General features: G+C 41.4%; 1 protein-coding gene across 1 annotated transcript in view; it reads left to right on the forward strand.

The window, feature by feature from the left end:
• Positions 1-22,509, forward strand: part of Npas3 (neuronal PAS domain protein 3) — an 825,350-nt gene that overhangs the window by 493,572 nt on the left and 309,269 nt on the right. The gene's annotated exons all lie outside the window — the stretch shown is intronic.

Here is a 22,509-nt window from a genome sequence, read left to right on the forward strand (position 1 = left end):
CAAGCCGTGTCTGCACAGGCATTATCTAGCAATTTGAGGAACAAGCAACCAAACGCAACATCCCTACAGCTCTTATCTACTTCTCTGAATATGCCAACGGAGCCTAGCACTTCTCTATTTATTACTAACGACTGACTTTTAGTATTTAAAAACCCGCCTCAAACTCTGCTCTAGAAAATACTAATCTGTTGTAAACTTTACCTGTAATCAAGGGATAAAGACTAAAACAAAAATATAAACCCTTTTAAATTAATCTTTGTTGATAACTATAATGCAATATAATGCAATATAAACTCAAGTCACCAGATGCTTGCTTGTAGCTTCATCCAAGATCAATAAAGACAAGCTTGTATTTAAAAACAACTATACACCAACAACTGGACTGGTCATAGTGTGCTTTATAAATATGAATATACTCAATCCCTGTGTCAGCTCAGTAACTTTTACATCCATTTTATAAGTGAGGAAAATGAGATGCCAAGAAATTCATAGCTTATGCAAAATTTCAGAAAAAAAATGTTGGAAGTCAGTCCTGATATTATGGGTAGATGTTTATGGTTGTTTGATCTTAGTTTTTAAAGAGTTTTCTTGGAATATAGCTGTCCTACAATAAGAGGGAAAAGCTCTTCTTCATACCATGGGGTCTCTGGGCTGAGAATTTTTAGAAGAAGCTATGGCTAATCCTTAGTACACTACTTTCCTTCTTGCTTTTAAACAGTCACATGTAGTTGGAGAGATCCTATACTGCTCTTACTGGGGACTCAAGTTTGGTTTCTAGCATCCATATTTGGTAGTTCACAACTGCCTGTATCTCCAGTTCCAGGGGATCCAATGCTCTATTGTAGAACCTGTAGGTACCTGCGTTCATTTGCATATATACACAGAGACACATATATACACATAAACAAAGTAAAACAAATCTTAGCAAAAATAATCAGAGCCTCTCTTCCCATAAATTTCACACTTGTCTGGTCAGCTAGCTTTACCAAAATGACAATATACCAATGAAATGCGTAAGTGAAAAGTAGTATGGGTTCTGATTATTCTGCATTTAGAAAATGTCACTCTAAAATTTAGTGGCATGAAATAGGAGCACCATTTATTTTGCTCAGAGTTTGAGGTTTAGAAAGAGTTTCACAGAAATGGCTTTCTCTCTTGGCATAAACAGAGCAGCTCAAATGTATGGGTTTTCAATTAGCTATAACCCATCCCCACCTACCTGATGCCAGTGCAATAGCTGCCCATTTGCCTGATGGATATATTGGTCTTGCCATGTTAGTCTGGCCATCTTTCGGAACACAGCCCCCCCATAGTTCTTAGTTGAGTCAGCATGTAGCACTAGTGCTTTTGCTTAAATATCCATTACTGTAAAAAGGGGATGGGTCTTAAACCACAAGCATATGGAAATCAATGTCCAAGGATTTTCCAATGTCAAGTTTTTCAAGGAAACCAACTTTTATATCAGATAAAGATAACCAAGAAAGAGAGGGAAAGCTATTTAAATTTAATTCTAGCCTTGTGCCTACTTCATAGTAAAATCTTCAGAGGTGGGAATTCCCCAAACATATGTAAGGTGGTTCATTTAGGCAGATCACATCCTCAACAGTTGCCTAAGGATCCTGTGCCAGATGTTATCATTCTATCGTCCATCAAAGAGCTATGTTGTGTATTCCTCATTATTTAATAGGAGAACAAGAGGAGAAAACTTTCAGGAAGTTTCTTCCCCATGGACACCAGTTGAAGGGAATCAGACACATTGAAGGAAATATGATGATTGTTTTTGAGATGCTGTCTCTCCTGCGCATCCAGCCCAAGAATAAGATGAATCCTAACAGAAATCTCAGATGCCAGTGTAGTTAGTATCGGTGGGATATGTTCCACTGCATCTGTGAAGAGGACAAGAGCAATCTTTCTCAGTATGGGATAATTTGTTAGGGATGTCCTCCTAGCTCTTCAAAATGAAAGCACCATGTATATGAAGTAGCTTCTCTGGGCCAATAACCAAAGATAGGCTTGTGTGATGCTTTATGGTTTTAAAAATATTTTCACATCCCTGGTCATAGCAGATCTGTCATGGTAATTTTCATACAGAGCCTGGAGAGCCAAATGGTATTAGTGGAAGAACTGGGTAGTAATCCTATGACGTCATCATATATCCCTCTCGGTTCCCATCCACTGTACTGGTTAACAGCATTAAGCCAAAGCAGACAGCCTCTGAGAAAGCTGTAAGGGACTGAACCAATACGCTCTAGAGGAGAGAGCATGGGAATGGCATATGAGAAGGTGGGAATCAAGAATGGTGATGCTTGTCCTGCCTTTAAGAGTCACCTTCATACCTTGATATGAAATACAAGAAAAGAGCTCTTAGGTTCTAAGATTCACGTTGATATTGTCTATGATGTCATGTTATCTCATCGAAGGGACTGGGTGGTGGATATCATCGTCCTTATAGAATCAAATAGTTAGGCAGGAATAAGGTTGTAAAGCCAATTTTTTTTATAATTTATTTTTTCTCAAATCATAATTCATTCACACAGGGGTTATAATAAAACCAATTTTTAAGCTAATAGATTTAAAAGGGGGGATGATTGTCAGTATGCTGTTAAAGTTTTAAGCTAGAAATATGAAAGGAGAACGTCAAAAAGAATTCCTTTTCTTGAAAAGTTAGTAGTTATTTACTGAGCATGGAATATAGTTCCAGTTACTGTTTTTACAGACAAGCATACAAAATTCTTACTGGGCATTTATTATAATGGAACTCAGGAACAAATAAAATATGTGTATGTCAGATGATTAAAAGTACCATGGAGAAAAAAAGAGAAGTAAAAGTACTGGGGCTGGAGGTGATTGCAGTTCTAAACCATCAATTCAGTGGAGTCTCACTGGGACAGTGGTGTTGGAACAAAGATCTCTTCAGAGATCTTCAATAGAAGGGAGGCAGTCTGGTAAGTTCCAGAAGTCATCTGAGCATCACCATGGGGTAGGAAGGCAGGATGATGGGAAGGAAGTTGTCTTAGGGTTGTTATTGCAATGACAAAACACCATGACCAAAATGCAAGTTGGGGAGAAAAAGGTTTATTTGTCTTATACTTCTATATTGCTATTTGTCACCAAAGGAAGTCAGGAGAGGAAATCAGGCAGGGATGGACCTGGAGAAAGGAGCCAATGCCAAGGTTGTGGAGGGGAGCTGCTTACTGGCTTGCTTCCCCTGGCTTGCTTGGCCTGCTTTCTTATAGAACCCGGGACTACCAGCCCAGGGATGGCACCACCCACAATGGGTAATTTAGAAAATGCCTTACAGCTGGATTTCATGGTGACATTTCCACAACTGAGGCTCCTTTCTCTCTGATGACTCTAGCTTGTTGACACACAAAACTAGCCAGTACAAAAGTTTTGCTTGGTGCTGGGGTATTAGAAGGCTTTTGTAAGGAGATTGGCGTTTAATGTGAATGAGTGAGTGGAGATAGAGGAGATAGAGATAGAGGAGATAGATAAATAGAGATAGAGATATATAAACATATATATAGATATATATCTGAAACATTAAAATACAAAACAAGAAAAACTCACTTCAAATTGTCGTCTTGCTAACCAACTTTTGAGACTAGATTAAAAGTGAGAAAATGAGAAGCTTTCCAGCAGAAGGAGCGGCAGGAAACAGGGTCTGCAAAAGGGAATGTAGTGTTCTTGGGGTCAAGGAGAACTCCTGAACAAGTTGATGGATAGACTGGCTGTTTCCTCCTAGGAACCTGTGAAGAAGCAAGGGCTGGCTACACATACACCAGACTGGAAAAGAGTCGACTGAAGTCATGAGATGTGGGCAAAGCAAAAAATAAAATAAAATAAAAATCTATGTGTTATTAATATGCTTTTATTACTTAACCTTCCCAAAGGATTTGAAGAAGCTTATAATAAAATGTACAACTAGAATAAAGAGGAAAACCATTTAAAGAGAGCAAAGGCTTAAAGCCACCCAGGCTGTGGTAGACCTCAGCAGAAGTCCCACAGAAAACATACTTCCTAGATGTTATGTAGAATGGTTTTGGTCAGCATAAAAACATGGAAGCAGAGGTCTCCAGCTTTTATTCAACAGCAGTCATTGCAAACCATCCTTACAGGTACTCATTCACTTACTCTGTTCAAGAGTCTGTGTCACGGACTTGTTTGACACACTTGTACATTCTCAAGACTCAAAAGTGAATATGCACAGACCTGTCCTTGGGTAGATGACCACTGCAAAAGGGAAACCTATACATCAGTGGCTTTAGGAGCCAATGTGTTCGTTCACTAAGTGTTGATGGGAGGCAGAAGCCTAAGAATTATGGAAAGGTTTCTGCAAAATGTTTCAGCTGAACTGAGGAAATGTAAAGTGAGTAAGCAAATCATGTCCCACTTTTGCAAATTTAGCTTGCAAATAAAGTTTTATTGGGACCGTTGCCATGCCACGTTTGTTTATTATCACGTCTATGACTACGCTAGTGTTCTAGCTGCTGAGTGAAGTAATTGCCACAAAGATCGTATGCCTGATAAATCCTACACCGTCGCGTGCCTGGCTCATCATAAAAAGTTTGCCAACCCTGCATTCCAAAACTGGGAAGAATATGATATATGTACCTTCTGAGGAGCTGGGAGGAGAACATTAAGGAAAATAATGTCACTGGATGAGGCTGGTGAGGTTGGCATAAAGATGTCCGACTTTTGGGACTCTACACCTGAGTTTAGGAAATTTGAACTTCATCCTAAGCAATAGGAATCAATGAAGGATTTAAACAGTGATGCTCCAGAGTCAAGCTTGAACTTAAACTAATCTGTTCTATAGCATATAGATGTACAGGGGCAGTAGTGTTAATATAAAAGAGAACATTAAGAAGCCAGCAGCAATAATCTAGACAAAATTTAGTTGACTAATTAAACATTGACCGTAACTTAAGAAAAATCAAATATTGCATATTTATTATATAATAAGATACATCTAAACAACAGCTCTAGGAAATGAGAACTACAGTATGTTCAGTAAAACCAGTCAGGAAATCTGCATGCACCATTTATAAAATGAGAGGAAGAATACACAGAATGAATCAAGAGCATTGAACATTGGGTATTGGGGAGAGAGGGGGAATTTGTCAGTGGCAGTTGCCTTTCCTCATACACATTTCTGTACCTTTGATTGTTATCTGTCTCAGGATAAAGATGACTCAGCAGGTATACTGAGTAATCAGCTGAGATCTGACAATGATAACCTCTGAATAAACGTAATGGAAGGGGAAGAACCAGCTCAAACGTTATAGAATATTCACAGTTAACAGATCCTTATGATGACCAAGGTCTTGATTTCTTTATTTTAGATTTATTTTTTATGTGTATGAGTGTTTTGCCTACGTGGATGACTGAGCACCACATGAGTGCCTGGTGCCCACAAAGGCCAGAGGAGGGTGTCTGATTCCTTGGACTACTGTTAGGATGTTATTAGCCACCGTGTGGGTTTGAGGAAGTGAGCCTGGGCCCTTGAGAAGAGCAGTCAGTGCTCCCTCCCACTGGGTCATCTCTCTGCCCCATGATCAATTTTACAAATAATGGCATGTAATAAATAGCTAACTTTCCTCTTAGTTATGATTGAATATTTTGACAGCAAGAAATAAGTCATATCGTAAAGGAATCAGGTGAATAGGAAGGCAGCTTGACTTGGTAAAGTACTTACTATGCATGCAGGGCTCTGGCAGGTCAGAGCATGGTAAACATGACTCTAGCAGGCCTTGCCCTTCCCCCTTCCCTCTCCCTTGTAAAACATAGACTACATTTGTAAGGCTGGCCACCATGGCCTGTTCCCTTATACAGACATTTTCTCATACTGAACTCATTCCTAAGGCTACTATCAAGTAGTATCAAGGTCTACTATCAAAGTATTGAAATCAAGCAATCAGAAGCCCCCTTTGGGCTGCCCTAATTAACAAGCCCAATGAAACATGTCATCACATCCTAGCCCATTCTAACAGAGACCTCCCTCTTAAAAATCATACTTGCAAGGTCCTTTTCTACTATTTTCTGCCTGAGTCAGAAATCAGCCACTTTTCTTCCCCCACGTAATAAAGGACATCTCTGTGAAGATAGGTGCTTGGGTGTGGTCCTTGCCTAATCTTGTAGGCAGCACCCAGATATGTGTACGTCCCTTCAACATGAGCACGAGGACTTGAGTCCCATTCTTTTTTTTTTCTTGAGTCCCATTCTTAAACCCAGTGGTGGAGATACATGCTCGTAACCCCATCAGTAGGGAAACAGAGACTAGATAGATTCCTGGGGCTCAATGGCCAGCCCCTCTAGCCTACTTGGTGAGCTCCAAGCCAGTAAGCAACCCTGTGTCAAGAAATAATAAAGTAGCCAACACCTGAGGTTGTCTTCTGCACAGATATGCATGGATATATGTGCACATTCGGACACACATGTGCACCTGCTTATACATATAAACACACACATGTGCCTAGAAAATTAGAATATAATAAATTTAAGACTTCATTGTATTGAAAACAGGTCTGAAGTCTGTCAATTTAAGTCAGTGAACATCTGTGAAATACTATGTACGAAGCATACTGGTGCTGTAATCTCACTTCTTTAACTTTTTATGAGTGAAGTGTCATCAGGACTAGGGAGAACTACGGGCCAATGATGGGAAATTTCCTTTAGGATGACTGCCACTGTGTATTCACTTGAGAGAACTTTCTTGGAGGAAAGAATGTTTCCCCTGCTCTGTTAGGAAGGTTAGAGTCATAGATAAAGTGAGCTGCCTGAGGAGATTCAGGCGATCCCAGGAAAGAAAAAGAAAATGACACATGCACCTCTCCCCCAGAGGGAAGCAATTCCACACTGTCACACTTTACCCTGGCATTCAGCCACCAGAGGGGGCATGGACCAGAGGGAAATAAATTGTGCCAGATGCTTAGATGGCTTCCCAGCACCATTACCTCCTTCATTTGGAGCTGTGAAGACAGCCTCAGCTGCCCTTTGTGTGGCGAGTTGGTTTTAGTGAAGAGCTTCTCGAGAAGCACAGCCGAGACTCCACTCAAACTGACATGAGGGCTTAATGACGATGTTTCTGAGCTGGTGGTGTCCTGGGCACTCTTTGCTTCCTTTCTAATACACTATTGATTTCTATCCAAATATAGATACGGGCTTTCAGAAAAAGAAATCAGCTTGTCAAGATTGGCCATTCAACATAAAGTTTGTACATCACATAAAAACATGTTTTTGACACAATAAAATACACTCCTTTTCTGCTCATTGTAATTCACTTTATGGTGTCTCACTTAATAGCATAACATATATCATTTATACTGTTATCCTCGGTGCTTTTAAACTGTAATATTCTTTCAGCAATGGCTGCTTGTCAATTTCACTGATCTAGATTTGATTTCATAAATTAACTAGGCCAATTAAGTAGAGAGTTATCATTAGAATAAGAAGTAGAAGCAAATAAATATTAATCCTCCAGTTCTGAATGTCAGTATTCCAACACAACCTTGATCACATTTGAATGCTATTTAAGGGCCAGGGGAAGAAAAAAAGCAATCCCCTTTCTACAGTCAATTTAGCATTCCCCAGTTTAAGCATCTAGGGATATTTTCCATCCATGTCTACATCCCTGACTTGGGACAGCTGTGGTTTCTACTTTATCAATATAAAATGTAGCACCTACACAAATAACCCAAGTTCCTGTTTTAAGGACTCTGATGGAGCATTTTGTTTGCTGCCTCCACACCCTTGCCTGTGGGGCTTCTATGCTGAGGTTTGGCCACTGTATCATAGTTAATAGAGAAGTTTGCCTGATCTACATTTCTGAGTATTGCTTTAGTCATTTTGCCACTTGCCTGGCAGGAAATACTCTCAAATGTAGTCTATTTGAGAATGTCTTTTGCTAAAAACAGAAGCCCTCGCATAAATGATTGTTCTTATTAACATGAGCCATGTTCTGTGTCTCCTGGAAATTGAAGAAAGGTATGTTAACACCACATAAAAATATCCTGGGCATGAACTCATTGAGACGCCTTTGTTTGTCTATGAGTTTAACATATGAATTTCACAGTGTCCGCTTGTTTTCCTAGGTCCTCATCAATGTGTCTTGTCTTTTAGGTGATTTGATGGTGGGTGGGAGACATTGCTTGTTCCAGTGCATCTCCACACTGTTCCTTCTAAATTATGGGCACACTAGATTGCCGTGGTGAAAGGAACATCTTACCAGCCTGTCTTTGACAATGACCCAGAAGAAGTCATAATCCAGAGATCATAAAACCACTAACTCAGGATCCCTGTGTTTCCAGTTAACTTTTCTCTGTGTCCATCCATAGCCCTAAAGAGGGACTGTGTAATTCTCTATCACCCGGTGACACATTACACCAAACGTGCCCACAGTCAGGGAAATGACTAGCTTGTGAAACACTGGAGGCCCCATGAGGGATGCCAACACTAGAATCTATTTTCCCGGCTTGTTTTGATTAAGAACTTTGCATCCTGAAGCCAGCAAACCACAGCTCCATAGTCTCTCTGACTTTACTTCCCCCTTGTAGCCCTTCAAGCCTCAGTAGTTTTACCATAGTAATAATTTTTTCCCTAAGAATTTTAAACAAGACTTTGCCATTGAACAGCCTTTGAAACAGTTAGCTTTGCCTCACTATTTTTTGTGACTTGCCAAAATCACAAATAAAAGGGACTATGTCCTCTAATGCTTCTTCCCTGGTCATTATCTTGGAAAATATGCAGAGTCTGGTCCAAGTAGAGTGCTCCCCAAACCTTGCTGTTACTTTGAGAATAGTTTTAATGAGGCTGGCAGCTGAGCCAAGCTCTCCTGTTGTGTTATTATTTGGGCATGTGGAAGCCCTGGTGATTGATCTGTGTGGGAGAACTGGCAACACTCACATGCCCTCTGGGTAGAGGCAGAGCCTCCAGCAGGAAAAATTAGGGAAAGAGAAAAAAAGGAAAGGAAATGTTTATCGCCTATCTCCTTGCATTTTATGGCAGCGTGCTGGTGAACTGGGAGAAGGATGTGTATATTCATGGATTTCACACCACTTTAAGCACTAATAACATTAAATCAACCTTAATACTTCATGCCAAATGTGTTCTAAAAGGGGGAATAATGGGAATTTTTGTTGACTTTAGTAAAGTATCAAAAGTTACACTGGAAACACATAAAATGCTACAATGCAGAGGTCACAATTATGCTAATACCATGATAATATGAAATATTAAGTCACCAAAATGACAGGATTTACAACCAAGCATCCTCAGTCCCCAGAAACCCTGGCTGCAAGCTCACAGTAAACACAACAGCCTGTCCTCCCAAGGAGTCTGATTACAAATTTAAATATGTATATGATTAGAACTCTGCCAGTCTCCCTCCCCTAGAGACAGATGAAGTAAAATTTGATTTATATCATACCTGGAAACCTATTGTGCTGGGTTCACTCTTTTGCAGGATCAGTACAAGGTCTGATGAATTTTGCATTTACTGGGATGCTTTGGGGGAAACCAGGGACGACTGTTAATGGTCTTGAATGCCTCTACAGTCTCACGGAGTAGGAGAGGAATAGCCAGATGTTTGGCAATGGAGTTCTGGCAGATGGAAACCTCTTCTTAGCCTTCCTTCTTTTCTCCATGCTCTGCGTTCCGTGCTGAGGTTGGGCTGCAGTGGGAGCACAAATCTCATGGCCTTTCATTTGATTTCATTTGATTGCTTTTTATTCTTTGAGAATTTTGCACAATGTGGTTTGATCATATTTATCCCTTCCCCCAACTTCTCACAGATCTGTCTCTCCTTCCCTACCCATCTAGCTCTGTGTCCTTTATTTTTACCCACACCCAGTCTAATTTGTGCTACCCATATATTTGTCCCTTCCACTGGAACATGGTCAACTTACCCGGAGGGAACACTCTTAAAGAGAACAGTCTCTCTCCCAACAGCTATCCATTACCAATTCTTCCTCAGCTAGAGGTGGGACTTCATGCCTAATTCCCTGTTACATATTGGCCTTTGGGCTGTCTTGAGCCTGCACAGGTCCTGTGCATGCTGTCATAACAGCTTTGTGTTCCTATGTGTAGCTGCCCTGCTGTGTCTAGGAGCTACTGCTTCTTTGTAGCCTTCTACCACTTCTGGCTCATAAACTCTTTCAGTCCCTCCTCCTCAATGACACTTAAGCCTTGTGAGGGGGAAGGATAATGTAGATGTTCTGTTGACCAGTTGTGTACCTTGACCAGTTGTAGGTCTATGTGCTGATCACCATCTACTAAAAACAGACACTTCTTCCATGTAGCTCAAAAGATAATTAATATTCCAGCATAATAATAAGTCTGTCTAATACTGTCTTCATTTAGCAGAACAATAGTAGTAAGTTTTGTCCTAAGGTTTATGACATACCAACCTATAGGTTCTTGACCCAGGAATTGTACCAGATATGGATTTATCTTGTGGAGTAGGGCTTAAAACCAGTCAGAGAGTCATTGGTTGTTCCCATGATAGTTGTGCCACTGTAGAGCTAGTGGCCGTGTCTTGCCAAGCCTGTTGTTATTGTAGCTTACAGGATTCACAGTTGGGTAAGACTGATGAGCACTTTTCTCCTACATTAGTGTGTGCCACGAAATCCAGCTAGTAGGGATGATGCTTCCAGGTCAGTACCAGCTTGATTTCCTCATATTCTGTCACTTGGGTGTATGGTATTCACCAATAGCTTCTTGTTCTCAACTTTGGAGGGTAACAACGAATATTGACAAAGCCTCGTAGTATTTGGGAAGGTGGAAGGTGGGACCTCACTGCCTCACTGGCCAGCAACTCGCAAAGACATAGCACATCCCTAGCATATTCATTCATTCTCTCTCTCTCTCTCTCTCTCTCTCTCTCTCTCTCTCTCTCTCTCTCTCCCCCACCTGTGGTGTCTAGTATGGTAATTTTAACTTCATGGTCCCCAAGTTAGGACAAAGTACCCCGTCCCAGAAGTTCCTAGAGGACAATAACTTTATCAGTGATCATAGTGGTTAGGAAAGGCAACAACATTATAACCAGGTAAAAATCTCTTAGTAGTGTCACTTTGGGCCAGATGATGCTAACTTCTGTCTCTCTTAACCATTATCATTATGTAAATAGAAGCCTCGGTAAAATAAATACATAATTAAACTGTTACTGTAAACTAATGTTCCTTAATATTATTCAGCTGTTTTATTGTGCCAACTGGGGTCCACAAATGCAAGTTTACATTTTTTGTAAGGCTTTTTTTTTTCTGCTAAACGCGTAGACATTGCCTGCACAGTAGCTTGCTCCGGCAAATATAATAAATGTGCACACTCTCTGTCCCTCTCTGTGTCTTATGGGGACCATTCTCCCTCCTTAGCCTCCATCTGCAGAATGTAGAGTAACCCTGATTCTAAACCATGGGGCAACCAGCTAGGAGGGAAGGCTCCGCTCACTTAGCTAGACTACTGCTTTAACTCCACGCCACTGCAGCACCATTAATGCTAATGATAAGGGTGGCAATACAATAAAACTAGTCACCCCCTCAGGAACTCCTAGTCCTGTGCCATTCCACAAAGCTCTAAAGCCATGGTTTCAAAGTGTAGTTGGCAGTCCCTGGGGTTTACAGCCAAGTTCGTATAGGAGCAGGCACCATCAAAAGAGCAGTGCGACTCTGTGGCGCTTTTCCCGCTCAGCTCAGCCCTCCATTTTCACTAGGGCCCATCAATAGTTCTTGATCTCCAATTTTTGTGCAAAACTCTGTTTGTGCTCAGCCCTTCTGGCAGTCCCTTCTTTGCCAGCTCCCTCTTCCTGAAACAAAAGGAATGTGTCCTTTCTTTGAACAGGATGGAACTTCTGAACACATTCATTTTCTTCAATTCATGAAGAACCGGTTAGGGTTGGAGAGTTTCTGCAACTCCTTGTGTGATTTGGAGAAGGCAGATGTATGGGAAAGGCATTTCTAGCATTGTCAAAATTATATTTGTTCCTAAACAAATGGAGTTTCTTTGCCTTCTTTCCTCAGAGGCTTGAGTTGGCATCTTCCCAAACACAACCTTTTGGATAATAAATTCTTTCTGAAAGGAAGCACAGAGCCCGTTTGAAGTTATAAATAGTATATATAGTGGAAGGCAGTGGGCCTGTAATTGCAGCACAAGGCCTGCACGATGTCTGTGGGGTAAAGTGGATCTTAGTCGCCACTCAACACTTGGGAGCCTCCATTTGAAGATATATTTTAATAAGCATTTTTAGTAAGCCTTGAGAGGTTTTTTGTTGTTGTTTTACCTCTTTGCCGCTAATCTATCTATACTCTGATCTGCGGATACACATCTATGACTACAGTCAGCAGACATTTAGAGATGATTCCGTCGTCCGCAGCTATAATGGGGCCTCTGAGCGGGCTGCTATAAGGCAAATTACAGACTGAGATAAGTTCTGGGAAAGAGTAAGCTCCTGGGTTCCGTGAAATTCCTCAAAAACTCTAAAGTAGATTTGATTCATATCCTTCATAACTCTGTCCCTCTTCCCGACCTCCCTTCAGCCTGTCTCCCTCCCTTCCTATGTCCGTTCAAACACCCACCTCAGGAGCGTCACTTCTGACCAGTTTCTTTACCGCTGTGACCCGTTCCCTCAGGTCTCATGCTCTGATTTCGGCAGGCATTTAAAGCCCTGAAAACACGGAGCTCACTCTGTCATCCTGGCAGTGAGACCCCGCACATCAGCGCATGTCACAGAGGTGTCAGTCCTTTACATCATAACTGCAATTCATTTCTCTAGCTGGCAGCGATGCTCCTAGTAGTAAGGATTAGAACGGGCACACTTCCAGATCATAATTACATCAGGCAGAAGGGTGAGCAACAGCAGTCTCCCCCTCTTTGGGGGAAAGAAGGGGTGGGGAAGGAGAGGGAGGAGATGATGCTGAATTTGGCCATCTAGTGCCTCATGTGTCCCGTTTATCAAAAGATAATAGGATTAAGCTAAGCTATGGGACTTCTCTGGCTAATGCTGTCTTCAGCAGGGGTCTAATAAGGATAGATATAATTGGGTAAATGGCGAATAAGAATGAAAAAGTACAGAGTTATAAGCACAATGCTTAGGAATAAGTAATGACAAATTGGATTTTGTCCAATCTCTGCAGACTTGGTTAAAAGTCTTGTACACTGAATTATAAGGAGTAGCATAGAGGTCTGTCTGTCTTGTGAATAATTTGGCTTCTTTACTGCTCATATCAGAAAACATCCAATCAGTTTAGCCCAGGTCTATCCACACCACTCACCCGAAGCCAAGAAGGAACATCCAAATGGGGTTAAAGAAACAGAGTAAATTAAGTGCCTAAAAACAAATGTGATAGAAATTAAAGTTGGTTTCCCTGACCCTTGCCCATTTACAGAATTTACCCCATTAACAGCTGAGAATTTATTTCCACTTTCTTCACCTCTCTGAGAAGAAAGCAAACATACAACACAGCCCCAAAGGAGTAATTAATTAGATCATTTACTGACAAGGATTTGAATAGTTTATTTAAATACAATTCTGTTATTTATTTATTTTACACCATTATGCAAGAGGTTGAAACTCCTGTTCTCATTTGCACTTAGCAAGAAGCTCTGAAAAAAATATCACAGTGAAGGAAATAAACAAAGAGCCCGTGATCAAAGGGCCACGCTGAGAGAAGCATGAAAGAAACGTCACCGGGACGCGTGTTACAGTCTTTTAAAAAAATCAAGGGTGGGTTGAGTTGGGGAGTGAGAGGGAGGACATGACTGTTTGTTTCCTTCTCCCATGGGCATCGCCTAACACACATAATTGGTTCATTGATAAGATGCCATATCAAAAGGTGGGCAAGGAAATCTGGAGTGAGTAGGAGGATGGGTAAGGGTTGTGGTGAATACACAGAGCGGCACAGGGAGGGAGACAGCTTTTGAATACTGGCTGTGGAAAGCACAAGAACCCAAGCATCGATTAAAAAGTAATAACTGTCCAACCTCAAGGAGACTAAAAGCTGTAGTCTTCCCCAAAATAAAAATATCTTTTCAAAGGCTGGAAATTTGTTCAAAGTGACTGTTGTGTGTACTCTAGAATCCTTTTTGGAAGAGTAAATGGTGAGGCCTTAGGGCAGCTGTGCGCCTTGTATACCTTAAGATAAGGGAGTGGCCCTTAAATGGCCTCTGTGGGTCATTTAAGTATTCTCAGCCAATAGGATTTTTTAGGAAATGCAAAACTCAACAGTCATTTATGCCTCAGCCTTATTCCTGGAGGGGTTAAGATACTCTGACCAGTATAACTCTAGAACACACAAGGATTTCTCCTCAATACTGTTATCCTATTGCAGTTCAAAGACCAGAGGGATTGAAGAACTAGGAAGACACTACAGCACGGCAAGCTGTAGTAGAGGTGACACAACACTCCGGAGTCATTTTAACAGAGCGAAGGCCGGTGCTTGTCCCCCAAGTGCCACACCAAAGCCTTCCCCTCCTTCCTTTCTCATCATCCCTCTTGGACACCCCTTCTGCATCCCCTGCTCCTCTCTCACCATCTCTATGCCTCAGATTGGAAGGAAGAGGCACGTTCTGTCTGTCTCTCCTCCGTACCATCCATTTCTCTTTCCTTCTGTTGGGACTGAAGAATTGTTTGGCAATAGTTTCAAAAATTGAAAATATGCCAATCATGTAACAAGGAATATTTTCAGAAATACACAAATCATTTTAAAAGATGATAATCAAAGGCCAGTTATGAAAATGTAGAATTCTGGTTTAAAATGTGTATGTCAAGATCTAGCTCTGGATGTAGAGGCCAAAGAGGGATCAAAGCAGAAAAGGTATCTCAGGTCCATTTGTTGACTCTGTGGTCTTACCTTTGTGGTATTTTTAGCATTGTTTATGTATATCCATGGATGTATGTTGCTCTCTGAGGATACCAACAGAAGCCAGAAGAAGGTATCAGATTCCCTGAAGCTGGAATTACAGGTAGTTGTAAACTACTTTATATGAGTGCTGGCAACTGAACTTCAGTCCTACAGAAGAAAAGCAAGAGCTCTGAAACACTGAGCCTGCAGCCTCGTCTATGGTTCGTATTGTTGTTTGTGTGTTTTTAATTTTTATTTTATTTTGTTCTTATTGTATGTCTGTGGCATGACCTAGAAATGAGCAAAGAGAATAATGTTCATATCTATGAGCCCCTCAGGTCAGTGTTCTTTCTGTCATGCCTGAGGGACAGCATGGACCTCAAAAGAAGCCATACTTACCTCACGCAGGGTTGGTGTGCCTGCTGTCACCTGTGGGCTCTATTGTGTCCTGTCTGAACAGAAAAACGAGGGTTATGTTTTACTAGGACTGCACATTTACAGAGTTAGCATTTTTGAAAGAGAACAACCAAACACCGTGTATCTCCGCCACAACTCCCAGAAAAACCCAGGCAGTGCACTTAGACATGGATCCTGGTGAGCACTGGAAGCCAGAGTGGAGCAGTTCACATCTGGCTCACAAACATCCTCAGCAGAGCCAGCTGGACTGATGGAAAGCAGTGGGACCATCCTATCTCATTAACAGTGGCTTTCCCATTAGGAAAGTGATTTCAGAATTGGGAGTCCTGTAGGCATTGCTATGTACCTCACCACCAGGTGACTGTATGAACCACACCTCTTCCTTAAATACTCCTCCCCCCAAAAGCTAGCTTACTCCTGCCGCATTGCTGTATTAGCAGTCCAGCTCTTCCCACCTGGACTACCCCACCACTCTGAGGCTTTCAGGGAGGCTTCCTGTTTCAGTAGAGCTGTCCATGTTCCAAGCTCCATTGTGAAATTCCATTGTATGTACTCATTATGCAGATATGAGGTACCTATTGCATTCTAGGAGGTGGGTCTAGCCACTGACAGGGCATCACTGAATATAGTACGGCAAAAAGTCTGCCTTTGAGGAAGAGACGGTTGGATGAAACACGTGAGGAACTAAGAAAGCTAGCAAGGAAACTGCGCAAGAAATTCTGTGGAAGAAGTTAGAAAGTGACATTAAGATCATTATGGTGGCAAAGTTATAGTTATGGGTAGGCAAGACTATGGGGAAAGTAAGCATTTGGTTGTAGGTGGGGTGTGAAGATTGAATCAATGCTTAGTGTGCACTATCAGGGGGACCTGCACATCTCACCCCAAACATTAGCCATCAATGGCACTGCATCACTGAGAGAGCAGATAGGGTGCCCCCTTACCACACCACACCCCAACTTTGTTCCTGAGCAACTTTGATATCACTTGATCCATAGAAAGTCCTTGGCATGATCTAAAGGTAGAGGTACCAAGGGTGTCAGAAGGCTGATCGAGCATACAGTGTGGTCCCTCACAGAAGTGTGTCAATGCCATTCCTCACCTCTAAGGACATGTGTGAGAAGACAGATGATGCTGAGGATGATCTGACGTCAAGTCTCTCTGAGTTAAAGACCCAGCTATCATCAACAAAAGGGCACATTGTTCTTAGATAGCGCAGATGACAGGAAGACACTGGGATCACTCTCGAAGCTGGCGTGTGTGGATATTTGAAAGAAATAAGTACATAGTATGAGGTACAAACAAAGGTGAGAAAGATTAACACTGTAGCTGCACTGATTCCCAGGACGCCCTTCTACATTGGCTTGTCCACCTAGAACACTTGTTCTCAACCTACCTAATGCTGCCACCTTTAACACACCTCCTCATGTTGTGGTGACCCCCAACCATAAAACCATCTTTGTGTCTACATCATAACTGTAATTCTACTACGGTTATGAATTATAATGGGTATATCTGTGCTTTCCAGTGGTCTTAGGCGACCCCTGTGAAAAGGTCACTTGACTCCAAGGGGTCACAACCCACTGAGAACCACTAACTAGAGCTTCAAATTTCTTTAGGAAGCAGGAGAGTTCATTCAGCCTACAGATGGAACATTCTGCTCTTTGGCTGACAAAGCTGATTTATTTTCTCAGGTAGCCAACAGTCCCTAAGTGAGGTAAGCAGATGTAAACACAAGGCTAGACAATAAAAAATCCAAAGACTCCTCCCAGCTCTTGTGCGCACAGTGATTTCCTTCTGGCTCTGTGACAAGAATCTCTTTCGGATTCCTCATGTGCTGAGCCTCATCTCAGTGTAGAATTCTTCAGCATTCCAAATTATCACCAAGAATCCATCTCCCTGAAGATGAGACACCAGGAGCAAAAGGAGATTGTGGAAACAGGAGGTGTTTTGAATGAAATGCATAGTTTAATCACATTCTACTTTCAGAAAACTACTTCATTTAAGTCGGTGCTTGCCTGGGGGTAATAATTTATGCTCCGCACTTGAGTAATCACCAGGAAGATTGCTCAGAACCCATCCCGTCACAAACACAGCCACCAACATTCACATGGCCTAAAGTAAACTTCTGAAAACTCAGGATCTACATACTCTCAGCAAAATTCAGAGCTCTGGGATTAGTGGTCCTCCCACCACTCATCTCTCCCCACCCAGATGGCTTCTCATCATGTTAACATTCGGAAGAGACGCTTTCATCCTCATCAACAAATTGTAAAACATAGGATGCATTATACTAAAAATGCTCAATTCCCGAAGTACATTTTGTATCATAGAAGTTAAGACCTATAAAATGTCAATGAAGCTCATTAGATCTGAGTTTTTGTAGGAGGTCTTACTCTCCTTATAAATTTATGCTAGAATTTATCCAAATCAATGAAATGCTTGGATCGTCATAACTTTAGAGCTCTGTTCCCTCCACCCCAAGGAGCATTTCCACTTGGGAGTGTTCAGGTTGTAGAAAACAAGAGAGTCACATCTGTGGAGGATTAACAGGGATGTGATTGGCCAGTTGTAGCCCGTGCTCTGATTGTTCATATGACCAGGAAAGGGTGTGGGGAAGCATTGTGGGTTTGCAAAGCCTTATGGACCCTATGAAAACTAACACTAGGTAGGGCAACCAGGAGTCACTACATAGTGATCCATATTTGGCTATAGACAAGCTTGGACATATTTTGCTTGAAGAAGGAATGTGTTTTCCTATGTCACAAAGGTGTATGTGAACTGACTTACGCTGGGCTAGACACAGTCAGAAAGAAGAGAAATCGATGCATGCTTGGATGTAATTATTACCTCAAAAAAAAAAAAGTAGCGTTTTCCCATAATTCTACTTCAGGATTGTTCTTCATGACTCATTTCAACCCAGAGAGTGCCTTCCTCTTCTGCTACCTGTAAGAACAGAAAACAGGCTGTGTTCTTAAATTGCTAGGAAAGCTGACAGTGTTTGCTCACCTAACCAAATGGCTTCTTTCACTGAAAGCTGCTCTGGCCTGACAGGACGGAGCTTTGAATCTGGCTGTACAGCTAACACTGCATGCACTGACTCAGCTGCAGTTTCCATCAGGAAGGACCAAGAGAAAATGTCCATCTCCTACATTTCTGGCCCGGAAGCTCTCCAGGGTCTTATTGATTGACTAGATGCTGAAGCTGACAACTGAGTACTGTCAGACAGAACCCTAGCATCTCAGCATCTGCATCCCAGCTGCCCAAGGAGCCTAGGAGACTTGGGAGGGTCAAAGCCCCTCCCCAGAAGGCCTGGAGCCACCCTCTTTCACAGTATAAAATGTCCTCAGCTACCTCTTAAGCTTTCCAGGGATTAATCACTCATCTATCTAGACCAAACTCAGCAGACATTTCCCTGCAAAGAATAAAGACAAACAGTATCACTTTCCTGCCAATGTTGAGCAATTTTCAAGCCGTTCTGGCTTCCTGTTGGGAGCCTTCATGCTTGGTTTGTTTATTCTCTCAGATGAATCTGTTTTGAGGTGTTTATTCCAGTGGTTAAATTTGAAGAGGCGAAGAAAAGTCAAACTCCCATATTGCCTAGGAGGAGTCTAAAGTAATTGGTACACATTGAAAACTTTTTAATTCTGAGAAAGGAAGAGAAGATTCGATTTATTACTCACAGTAGTTTTCCAAAATTCAGACCCAGAAAAACCCAAGGAACAAATTTGCTTTTTTTTTTTTTAACCAAAAGTGAAGGTGATAATTTTTTTTCTTGGCATGCACATCAGATAGTATTTCATAATGTAATTGCCCACTTAAATTTTTTGTTTCATATTTCCCCATTCCCTTAACCAAGTCCCAGACATAATCATTAAAATTAGTGGATCATCTTTCTGAAATTATACATTTTAATTATAATTATTTGATAAGCATTTCAGACATACTCACCCATATATCACATAAAATCAGAAGTAAGTGTGTATATCAATAGCAGTTTAATCCCAAATGGAGGCTTTATTTAAACTACTGAGGACTTGATTACAGGAGCTTTGAGATTAGAAATGAGATTTACAGTTGGCTAGAGGGAAATATTTAAATATCTTTGCTAGAGCAAATTATAGTCATTTTTTAAAAGATTTAAAGTATGAGTGTGCTGAGAATTTCCTCTGAGATATCTTATTATTGAATTAGGCTTTTTTTTTTAAAGTCACCTCTTCAACCATTTGGAAAACAGCTTGCCCATGAGCAAAGAGCATCTATTTTATATCCTCTGGCTAGAAAAGTAGCCTCTGTGTAAAACAAATTTGAAATCTCACCTAACATCTAAGAGGAGGATTCATTCTCTCTCTCTCTCTCTCTCTCTCTCTCTCTCTCTCTCTCTCTCTCTCTCTCTCTCCCCACCTCCCCCCCACCCTACTGTGCCACAAAAAAAAAACTGTTATGTTTTAATATTTTTGGCTCCAAAATTGTTCTCCTGAGTTAACTACTGAGTTATTGAGGAATAATCCTAAGTGTTAATATTTGTCTTTCAAATTTGAGAGTCTGAACAAGGGTCGTTTTCACCACTAACCCCCCCACCATAGTAGTTCTCATCAGCCAAGCTGGATCTCCAAACTGCCAAGCATGCTGCTGGCTCAGGTCTTCATACATACTCCCTCTACCACCTGAAGCCCTAGGCTTCCTTCTGGAAAGCTATATGCCTCATGCTCAACTTAGATTCGTGGGCAGATCTCTGTCCGAATGTCAGGTCACCAAGGCTTTCTTCACCACCATGCTGTCGAAGGAGCCTCCCTTGAGCCCCACATTCTCTGTCTCTCATTTCCTACGTTGTTGTTCATACTATTTATATGCAGATGGTATACTATGTAATTGCATAGCTTTTGATGCTATCTTCCCTGTCTCTCCAGTTACAGCTGAGACTGTATCTTCCATGTCTACAAGCTTGCCTTAGTTAAATAAATTCACTTAAACAGAGATTAAGTGAAGAACTGCCATTCTAAAACTAGTGACCAATATAATAAAAATTACAAGTCCAAGCAATATCTGCGGCAAATTTTTGTGTTGTCACTGCTGTAGAGCACAGCGTGTCACAGAGGAGCGGTGTGTCTCAGTGGAGAGTCTGTTGCTCTTCTCTAGGGTAGAGAAGCAGTGGGCTAGAGAGGAGGGTATGAGAGTTTGTTCTGGCCTGGAATAGAGAAATTGATGGCTTTAAATGAGAACAACTGAGAAGATGGTGTTTCTCTTAACCAAACAAGAAAATTAAAAGGAAAAGGAAAATCTAATTGGTAGGAAGGGATAATAAACCCATGTAGAGACACCAAGATCCAGGGACCAAAGACTATGCACACAGCAAAGTCTAAATAGTGGTTAAGTTAATTGAGGCGGGAAGACTCAACCTAAAATGTAGGTGGCATAAGTCCTTGGGCTTGGGTCCCAGATTGAAGACAAAAGAGAAAGCAGGGAAGAGATCAAGTGTTCACTGGTCTCTGCTTGCTGATGTGGGCAGACTATAACCAGCTACCTCAGGCCCTGCAGTGCATCCCACCAGAGTAGATTCTACCTTAAACTGTGAACCAAAACCAACTCTTTTCTCCCCTTAAGGCAAAAAAAAGGGGTGGTGCTGTCCAATGTAGCTTTGAAAGATATTTAGGAGTTTCTTACAGAACATGACTCTTACCATACTACCTAGCAATTATGGTTTTCATTGTCCAAATCTATCTACATCCTACCTATAGATATTTATAGCAGTTTTATTCATCATTCCCAAAACATGGAAGCAACCATGATGTCCTTCAGCAGCTGATGAGACAAACTGTGGCACATTTAGACAATGAAATATTTTGCAGTGCAAAAATGATTTAAACTACCAAACAATGAGAAGACATGTAGGAAACTTAAAGGCATAATACCAAGTGGAAGATGGTATTTTTGTTCATGCCTATTGCTGTGATAAAGTACTCTAACAAAAAGGAGCTTAGGGAAGAAAAAGGCTATTTTAATTCACAACTCCAAGGTATAGCCCACCATTGCTAGGAATTTAAAGTAGCAGGGATTTGAAACAGTTATAACACATCGGTAGAGAAATGAATCAATCATGTGTGCTTGGTTATATTTAACCCTCTGTTTACACTTATATAATCAAAGATCTATCTAGAGAATGTTGTTACACAAAGTAGCTGAGTCATCCCATATGACTTAATCAAGATAGTCCATGGGACATCCTAATCTAGACAATGTAGCATTGAAGTTCTCCTTCCAGATGATACTAGGTTGTGTCAAGTTGACAGTTATAGCTAACCATAGCATATAGTTCTTAAAAGGCTATATAATGTATGGTTCCAGATTCCTGCAGTTGTAAACAAACAAGCAAAAAAACCAATGAATCTGAAAAGATGGGTGGTTTTTGGGGGGATAAATGAGTGGATTTGTGGCTAACAGAGGATTTTTAGGGCAGGAACATACTCTGATAGTGTGCTGGTAGATACATATAATTACAGATTATTGTACAAGACCAGGAATGAGCCTGAAATATAAACTAGGGACCTGTGTATAACGTTGCCAATATAGATTCATTCCTTGTAACTCTGTTGGAGGATGTTGATAGTCCAGGAAGCTAGGGGAGATGTGAGACCTAAGCTTCATCCTTCCAGCTCAGATTGATACGAGATACAATTGATGAATGATACAAACTCGACTCTGAAACTGGCCGTTTGCGACATGTTAAGTTAAAAATAACCAAAAGCACTCAAGTAGAGATACAGCAAGGTGTGAGGTGTCAGAGAAGCTATCTACCTTAAAAAGAGGCACATTTAAGACAGAGGTTGAAGGGGTAGCTCAGTGGATAGAGCACTTGTCCTGTAAGAATGGAGTTTGGATCCCCAGGAGTCATGCAAAAGCCAAGCAGGTGGGCCAGCACTCAGGAGGCAGAGACAGGAGATCTGCAGGACAGTCTGGCTAGTTAGACTAACCACAACCAGTGAGCTCCTGTTCAGCCAGAAACCCTGCTTCTATAAGCAAAGTGGGAGAGCAATGGTGGAAGGTAAAGGGCATCCACTTGGACCCTATAGACGTGTATTCTCACATACATGTATACTGGCACGCTCCTGTGCCTGCACACATGTGCACTTCACACACACACACACACACACACACACAGAGAGAGAGAGAGAGAGAGAGAGAGAGAGAGAGAGAGAGAGAGAGAGAGAAGAGAGAGAGAGAGAGAGAGAGAGAGAGAGAGAGAGAGAGAGAGAGAGAGAGA

Source organism: Grammomys surdaster, unplaced genomic scaffold (genome assembly GCF_004785775.1).
Source record: "Grammomys surdaster isolate TR1022 unplaced genomic scaffold, NIH_TR_1.0 126163, whole genome shotgun sequence".
Taxonomy (NCBI): domain Eukaryota; kingdom Metazoa; phylum Chordata; class Mammalia; order Rodentia; family Muridae; genus Grammomys; species Grammomys surdaster.